Source organism: Mustela putorius, unplaced genomic scaffold (assembly GCF_011764305.1).
Source record: "Mustela putorius furo isolate JIRA1106 unplaced genomic scaffold, ASM1176430v1.1 tig00003853_pilon_pilon_pilon, whole genome shotgun sequence".
In the NCBI taxonomy this organism is placed as follows: Eukaryota; Metazoa; Chordata; class Mammalia; order Carnivora; family Mustelidae; genus Mustela; species Mustela putorius.
In genome coordinates, this window is record NW_025422005.1 from 5,266,161 (window position 1) to 5,275,552 (window position 9,392).

At 41.2% G+C, this 9,392-nt stretch overlaps 1 pseudogene; it reads left to right on the forward strand.

Annotated features, from left to right (window-relative positions):
* Positions 1-9,291: 9,291 nt before the first annotated feature.
* Positions 9,292-9,392, forward strand: LOC123387413 (annotated as a pseudogene).

Below are 9,392 nucleotides of genomic sequence, written 5' to 3' on the forward strand. Positions count from 1 at the left end.
TTCCTGCAGAATAATCTCGGCTTTTTTTTTTTTTCTTTTCCTTTTAAGGAAATTCCCTATCTTTGCCCTTAGGGGACCTTCCTAAGTCACACCTGCCTGCACAGTCATCGGTCCCGCGGTGAGGTGTGCAGGAAGGGGCCGCAGGAAATCCTGTTTGCATCGGCCCAGACACACCCTGTTCGCTCCTAGCGTGGGGTCCTTCTGGAGCTGGCCCTTCGCCCTGTGCCAGCTCTGGCTTCACCTGCTCACCGTTTCCACCATCACTATCGTCTTCATCACCCCCATCCTCTCTGCTTCCTGCAGCCTGAAGGGGCTGTTCCAGGTTCTCGAACCAGTCCTGGGCCAGTGGCCACGATCGTCAAACCTGATGAGGTCTGCCCACAGGGCCTCATGGCTCTATGGCTTTATTTTTGCTTTTTCAGTTCTGTGTGTGACCATGTCCTCGAGGCCTCTCTTTCTTGAAAAGTATTCCGTTTTTGAGTTCAGCCTGCTCTTGGAAACTCTTGCTTGGCTTAAAAATAACATGAGAGGAGCACGCGGCCGGCGCAGTCAGTGCAGTGCGTGAGTCTGATCTTGGGGTCGTGAGTTTGGCCCCCACATTGGAGGTAGAGATTACTTTGAAAAAAAAAATTCAAATAGAAGTCTTTAAAAAAAAATTTGAATGAAAAGTTCTTTGTCTTCAGAAACAAAGACAAGAACAAAACTTCAGGTAATGCAGAAACCACACACAGACGCAGCTCTTGGGTTGGGGACAACAGACTCTGGGAAGCTGCCTGGTAAGAGAGCCACCAGGATCAGGGCGCTGGGCCTCACTGGACCCACGTCTCTGTTTGAGTATTTTTTTTTTTTTAAAGCTAAACAAAGGTGAGTGTGCCATAAAAAGTACGCTCGCTCGGCTGAGGTTTCTTCTTTCAAAGGGAGGACAATTTCACCAAGCTGACTGAAGAGAAAGTGGTGCTTTGTTTTTACAACCGAATGGAATGCAGCCAGTGTCAGCCCTGAATTCCTGTGTTCGGAGGATCTGTCCTTTGGGCCATTGGGTGGAGGCCTTGGGCCCTGCCTGCCCTGAGCCCCGGGGCCCCAGCACGGTGTGTGGTCAGTTTCACAAACAGCACAATTCTCTCCAGTCCTGTCGCTGAATGACCAGCCCTGGGGACAGGGGTGGGGGTGGCAGGGGCTGTAAGCCGGCAGCCTTGCGAAGGATGACTTCACCCGCTGAGAGGCAGCTGGAAGATGGTACCGAAGCTGAGAGCCAGAGACCATCCCTTCGGATTTACTTTACGGGGCGGATCAATGCAGGAATAAAACGTGCCTGTTCACCAGCAAGAATGAGATCACCCTCTTTTCTAATACTTGGTTATGCGTCTACGTCCCTTATCCGAGAATGACAGCCACTCGGCATGCTGAGGGCAGAGCAAATTACCTCCGGACTGTGGATAATACTATGTCATTATTCCGTGAGGCATCTAGTTCAGTGCCACCTGGGTTTTAAAACACTAAAAAAAATTTTAATTACACAATGGATATGGATACGTCAATACCTGCTCGTTGGAAAAGACTCAGATGAAAGGTGAGCACACAAAGTAGGGCTCAGAAGTGTACCTTCCCGCCCTCGCTTCCCCAGCCTTGGCCGGAAGCCCCACTTTGGGGTCTCTCTTCCAGTCCAGTTTCTATGAACTTCCCAACGTCTAATAATACACACCCACACCCACATACATTCTAATAGGTTGCACATACACATGGATAGGCACATTAGAGTTTTAAAATTTTTTCTGGAATAAATAAAATGGGATCCTATTGGGTACATTGTTTCGCAGATACGATTTTTTTCTAACTTCAGATGTCTTAGAGATCTGCCCCTGCCAGGTCAACCTTGTCTATGTGCCGGTTGAATGGCACAGATGTATGGTAACCGATCCTCTACTGATGGATTTTTCCCCCCAATTTTTAAAATCACCAAAATTTAAAATCATCACATAAACTTTGTCATCTTAGCCATCTTTTAAATGATTCTTTGAACACCAAAGGAAGTCCTGCATCTCGTGTTTCCTGGCCACACCCACGTTTTTTTTTTTTTTTTTGAAGGATTTTATTTTTTTAAGTAATCTCTACACCCAACATGGGGCTTGAACCGTCAACCCTGAGATTAAGAGTTGTATGTTTCACTGACTGAACCAGCCAGGATCCCCTCACCTTAGCCTTTAAAACTATACTGTTGAGTAGCATTAAGCACATTCATTATTGTGCAAAATTCTGTCTCCAGAACTTATCTTGCCACACTGAAACTCTGTCCCTCTTAAACTTGAACTCCCCACTTCCCTCCCTCTCCATTTTCTGTTTCTATGAATTCGACTATTTTTGGTAACTCATAGGAGTTTAGGAATGATAAAGTGTTTGTCCTTGTGTGACTGCCTTATGTCATTCAGCATGCAAGGTCCTCAAGTTTTATCCATGTTGTAGCATGTGGCAGAGTTTCCTTCTTTTTTTAAGGTTAGTAATGTTCCATTGTGTGGACGGACTGTGTTTTATTCATCTATGCGTCTGTGGATGCACAGGCTGCTTCCACATCTTGACTACTGTGAATAGTGCCACTGTAAACATGGGTGTACAAGGTCTCTTGGAGAGGCTGCTTTCAATTCTTCTGGGTACACACCTGGAAATGGAATTGGTGGATCACATGGTAATTCCATTCCTGATCTTTTGAGAGATCACTAAGTTGCTTTCCACAGTGTCTGTTCTATTTTTACATTTCCACCAACAATGCACAAGGGTCACAGTGTCTCTGCATCCTCCCCAACACGTATGCTTTGAGAGAAAATGACAGCAGCCATCCTAATGTGTGTGAGGTGATAGCTTTTTGTGGTTTTGACTCACACTTCCCTAACGATGTGTTTGTTGAGCACCTGTTCATGTGCTTCTTGGACATCTGTATGTCTGCTTTGGAGAAATGTCTGTTTAGTCTCTTGCCCATTTTTGAATCCGGTTCTTTAGGTTTTTTGTTGGTGATATTAAAGGATTTTTAAGTTGGCTGTTTTTGTGGGGTTTTTTTTAACAGTTATTCAATATTTAAGAAAACATTTTAGAGGACAAATTTTTGTGTACATCTTTGTACAAGTGTGACTACTTTTAGAGAGTTTTGTTATGTCAAAAAGCAGGCATGCTAATTTTGATGGATATGGCCAAGTTGTTCTCCAATTTGCTGCTTCCCCCCTGTCCTCAACCATGCTTGTTATTAACTACCTTTTTTTCTAAATTATAATTCCAATATATTAACATACAGTGTTATATTACTTCCAGGTGCACAATATAGCAAGCCAACAATTCTATACATTACTCGGTGCTCATCACGACCAGTGTACTCCTTAATACCCTTCACGTATTTCCCCCCTCCCCCACCCACTTCCCCACCTTTCCTTTGGTGACCATCAGTTTGTTCCTCATAGTCAAGAATCTGTTTTTTGGTTTGTCTCTTTTTTTCTTTGTTTGTTTGTTTTCTTTCTTTCTTTCTTTTTTAATTAAGTAGGCTCCATGCCCAGTGCAAGGCTTGAACTCACAATCCCAAGATCAAGAGTCACATGTTCTATTGACTGAGCCAGCCGGATGCCCTGTTTGTTTTATTTCTTAAATTCCTCTTATCAGTGAAATCATATGGTATTTGTCTTTCCCTGACTGACTCAGCATCATACCCTCTGGATCCATCCGTGTTGTTGTAAATGGCAAGATTCCATTCTTTTTTACAGCTGAGTAATAATTCCACTGTATATACATACTACCTCTTCTTTATCCATTCATCTACCAGCGGACACGTGGGTTGCTTCCATAGCTGTCTTTCTATTTAAAAATATTCATTGTCACCTAGCTTATATACAAAGATTGGATGAAAATGCAGATATGTATGGGACACCTGGGTGGCTTAGACATTTGGGCTTGATTTCGGCCCAGGTCATGATCTCAGGATCTTGGGATCAAGCCCCATGTTGGGCTCTGCACTGGGCATGGAGCCTGCATGGGATTCTCTCTCTCTCTCTCTCTCTCTCTCTCTCTTCCTCACCCTCCCAACCCTGCCGCTGCTGGCACAGTGGGATCCTGGGATCGAGCCCCACATCAGGCTCTCTGCTCAGCAGGGAGCCTGCTTCCTCCTCTCTCTGCCTACTTGTGATCTCTGTCTGTCAAATAAATAAATAAAAAATCTTAAAAAAAATAAAAATAGTAAAAAAGGAAAAGGCAGATTACAGTTTTAAATGAACGGTTGTTTACACACCACTCAAATTAGGAAAAGGAAATTACCAGTGTTTTATTGGATGATTCTTCCCAGTCATAACCCCCAACCTAAGACCCGAAGGTAACCACTTTCCTGAATTCACTGGATGAATATTCCACGATTTGTCCATTGTACAATGATGAACATTTGGGTCACTTCCAATGCTGTGCACATGTCTCCTGATATCTACATGCAGGAGCATTTCCAGGGCAAACATTTTGCAGTAGACCGCTCATGCTTTATTGTAAGACTGACAGGGTCTCTTAAGTGCTTTTGTTTCATGGACCCCTTTTGCTCACTAGTGAAGCCATTGGACACTTTCTTAGAACAACATTTAAAAAGATATAAATCAAATACATATAGGATTACAAAGAAAACCAATTATATTAGAATATAAATTTCAAAATATTAAGAAAACAAACTTGTGATAAAATATATGTCCTCCTACCATTAAATGGTAATATTTACTCATCAATCTCATACCTAGCCCAATTTTTTTTTTTTTTTTAAACGTGGTCTCCGCACCCAGTATGGAGCCCAATGCAGGGCTTGAACTCACAACTCTGAGATCAAGACCTGAGCTGAAATTAAGAGTCAGATGCTTAAACAACCGAGTCACCCAGGTGCCCCATACCTACCCTAATTTTGAAGTCATGATGAACATAAATGATATTTTGAGGTATCAGCAACAAGTTTAATGTGATATAATGTGATAATCTCTATTCTTTTGGTGGAAGTCACAGGCATGACTAATACTACTTTGGTTTGGTTGCTAATAGAAGAAAATGCCAAGTTTCAGCTAGAAAATTATAAAAAATATGTAGTTTTTTTTTTCTCAGTGAAGTCTACAGAGCCCCAAGTTCCAGCTGTTGACCCCAGGTTAAGAATCCCCACATTAAGAAATGCAAACCCATCTCCCAAGTAAACGGTGCTTTATACTCTGTGCAGGGTGAATGACTGCTGTCTCACGTCCTGAGAGCACTAGCTATGGGCCAGCTTTCAAATTAGTGCCAATGTGGTGGGTGGGAAATGGTATCTCCTTGAGACTTCAATTTGCATTTTTCTGATTATTCATGAACCATCTTTCCATGTGTCGTTTTCTTCCGTGTAATGACTGCCTTTTGCTCATTTTCCTGCTGGGTTTTGGTTTCTTCTGATTTGTAGGAATTCCTTATATGAGAAGAAATGGGGGAGAAATGGGTGAAGTGTTTTTGCTTTTGTTTCTATAAAGAATAAAGAAGGGCGCCTGGGTGGCTCAGTGGGTTAAGCCTCTGCCTTCAGCTCAGGTCATGATCTCAGGGTCCTCGGATCGAGCCACGCATCGGGCTCTCTGCTCAGCAGGGAGCCTGCTTCCCCCACCCCCTGCCTGCCTCTCCACCTACTTGTGATCTCTCTCTGTCAAATAAATAAAATCTTTGAAAAAAAAAAGAATAAAGAAAAAACCCAAAAAACCCTATTATTTGTGTATGTTGCAAGTATCTTCTTCTGGATTGTGGCTTGCCCTTTTCATCCTTTATGGTATCTGTGATAAATGAAAATTCTTAATTTTAATATAGTAGAATCTATCAGATTTTGTCTTTATAGTTTGTGGTAAGTTCTTTTCTATCTCAAGATCATGAAGACTTCCAGTTTTGTTTTCTAAATTATTTACAGGTTTGTATTTTACATGTAAGCCAGCTGGAATTAATTTTGTGTATGTTGAGGTAGGGAGCTGATTTCATTATTTTTTCACATGCTTAATTAGTTGTCCCAGCATTGGTTGGTGAATCCATTAAGTCCCCACTAATCTGCAGTTCCAGTTCTGTCTGAAATCAAACTTCCATAAGAGCTTTTTTTCTGGGCTCTATCCTGTTTCAACAATCTATTATTCCTTGCTGGCATCAATGCCACACAGCCGAATTTCTTTACCTGGTAGAGGCAAGTCTCCCATTTTCTTTCTTTCTTTCTTTTTTTTTTTTTTTAGATTTTATTTATTTATTTGACAGACACAGATCACAAGTAGGCAGAGAGGCAGGCAGGGAGAGAGAGAGGAGGAAGCAGGCTCCCTGCTGAGCAGAGAGCCCAATGCAGAACTCGATCCCAGGACCCTGAGATCATGACCTGAGCTGAAGGCAGAGGCTTAACCCACTGAGCCATCCAGGCACCCCAAGTTCTTCCATTTTCTTAAGGCCTACCCTGGCTTTTGACAGCCTCAGCGCTTCCAGAGAAATGTTAGAATTGGATTGCCAAATTTCACAAAAAATAGAAGGAAGGAAGGAAGGAAGGAAGGAAGGAAGGAAGGAAGGAAGAAAAAGAAAAGAGATTCTTAATTGGGATCACAGTGAATTTGTAGAGCAATCTGAATAAGTTGACATCCTTTGGTTATTGAGTCTTATCCAAGAAAATAGTCTGCTTTCCACTCATTTAGGTCTTCTTTAACATCTAATGTCTTTTCAATAAAGTTTTGTTAATTTCTCCAGCAAAGGCTTGCACATCTTTTGTTAGATTTATTATTAGTTCTTCCTTTTTCCCCACCTTTCATTTCTTCTTTTCTTATTTCTGATACTATAAAGACCTTTTAAAATTTGTTTTCTGACTGTTGCTGGTATATAGAAATGCAGATACATACTTTCATATATTGATTGTGTGTCCAGCCTTTAAAAATTCTCTTATTCTAATACAAGGTAACCATTCATTATTTTGAAACTTTCTTATATCTATTCATATCATTAGCAAAGAATGACAATTTATTTCTCTCTTTCCAATACTTAAATGTTTTATTTCTTTTTCTTGACATTCTATCCTGGTTAGGATCATCAGTACAATGCTAAATTCAAGTGATCAAAACGGGCAACTTACGTCACATTGGGTTTTAAAGGGAATTAAATATGACATTTGTTGTAGAGTTGTCATTTTTGTTATATACTTGTTTCTGTCTTTATTGTTGTTACAAAATACTATGATTTTTAGTGGTTTAACAACACAAATATGTTATCTTACAGTCCTATAGGGTAGATATCTGACAGGGGTCCCCCTGGGCAAAAATCAAGGTGTGGACAGGGTTGTTCTTCCTTCCGGAGATACTAGGGAAGTATCCACTTCCTTGATTTCTCCAGCTTCTAGAGTCACCCACATTCCTTGGTTGTGACCCCGCCCTCCAACTTCAAAGTCACTGATGTTGCATCACTGATCCTTCTGTAGCCACATCTCCCTCTGACAGACTGCAGCCAGGAAAGGTGCTCCACATTAAAGGATTCATGGGATCAGATGGGACACCTGCATATCCAAGATGATCTCCCATTTCAAGGTCCTGAACCCTAATCATGTCTTCAGAGTCCTTTTTTTGCCATGAATGGTAATGTACAGGTTTTGGAGATAAGAATGGAACATCTCTGGGGATGGGTTCCGGAGAGCATTGTTCCAATCCATGTAGGCAGGCTGGGTCCAAGGACCCAGGCGGAGTTCCACAAAGACCAGCCAAGAAGGTCCCTGGCCTCTCACAGGGTGGAAATCAAATGGGAGCTGAGGCAGAGTTTGTTGAAGACAGAGAGTGCAGAAATGGACAGAGCATCCGGGAGACTTGGAAAGGAAAGGAGAGTGAGTCTCATCTTTGCTCGGGCTTTGGGGTTTTTATTGAGGATTGTAATCGGTTGATGTGTTTTCTCCAGCACCCAGGAACTGGTTAATATGAAGGCGAGTGTTTGGGTGTTCTCCATAAGTCACTTATGCCTTGGAGCCAGGAGTCTTGGTGAGCCAGAGGTCTAAGAAACACTCATGACAACCGCTCCTGGTCGCTCCTTGGACATTATTTATTGTGCTGGAAGCCTGTAAAGAACTGTTAAGTCCTTGACCTCCACAAGGAGGACATACATTATCTGTTCGATAAGGTGTATGTAAGGTAGGGGTGGGTCCCAGGAAAGGAGCAAAAAATCATTTCCACGGGGTCCCTTTAGTTTCCCCATCTAACGACCATCATAATATTATTTATTAGGTTAGGGAAATACACTTCCATTCTTTGACTGTGAAGTTTTTATCATAAGTAGATATTGAAATTTATTAAATGACTGTCCTAAGTTTCTCAGTTAAGATCCTATGGCTTTTCTTCTTTAATCCATTAATATGATGAATTATATTAGTACATTTTCTAGTGAACTAGTCTTACATGCCTGAGATAAGCCAACTTGGTTATCATGTTTTATCTTTTTTATATGTTACTAAATTCTGTTTGGCAAGTATTGAATCTAGGAAGTTTGAACTTGTATTTTCCTTTCTTGTATGATTTTTGTGTCAAGGTTATGCTAAAGTGGGAAAGTGTCTTTCTTTCCTACAGAAACATTTGTGAATGATGGAAGTTATATATGTATATAATTTTAATCATAAATATATGTGTGTTTGTTTATGTGAATATTTAATACAATTTGCCTCTGAAGCCATCTGGGTCTGGGTGTTTTCTTTGTGGTGAGATTTTTGTTTTAATTGAGCTAAAATTCATATAACATAAAATTATCCACTTTAGACCATACAATTCAGTGGCATTTAGAAATTCACAGTGGTGTGCAAGCATCACCTACCTCTATCCAATTCCAAAACATTTCAGCGTTCCCCAAGTAGACTGTCCCCCTTAGCAGTCACTCCTTCCCCCTCTCGTAGGCCCTGGTAATCTCTCCTCCACAGTCTGTCTCTATGGATTTACCTATTCTGGGCATCTCACATACATGGACTTATGCTGGTGTGACCTTTTGAGTCTGGCTTCTTTCACTTAGCCGAATGTTTCAAGGTTCATCAACACTGTAGCAGGTGTCAGAATTTCATTTTTAAGCTTGAGTGATTTTCTATTGTATGGATCTACCATATTTTGTTCATCCAATCACTTGGGTTGTTTCCACCTTCTGGCAGTTGTGAATGGTATTGCTGTGAATATTCATGGACAACCATTTGTTTTAAGTACCTATTTTCACTTCTTTTGTGTGCATACCTAAGAGGGGAATCCTAGGTCTTATGGTAATTCTATGTTTAACTTTTTGGGACACCACCATTCAAATTCTTTTCAAGTAGTTTTGGCAGCCCATGTCCTAAAATTGGAATGATACAGAGAAGATGAACAGGGCCCCTGCACAAAGATAACAGACAAATTCATGCATTCCATATTTAA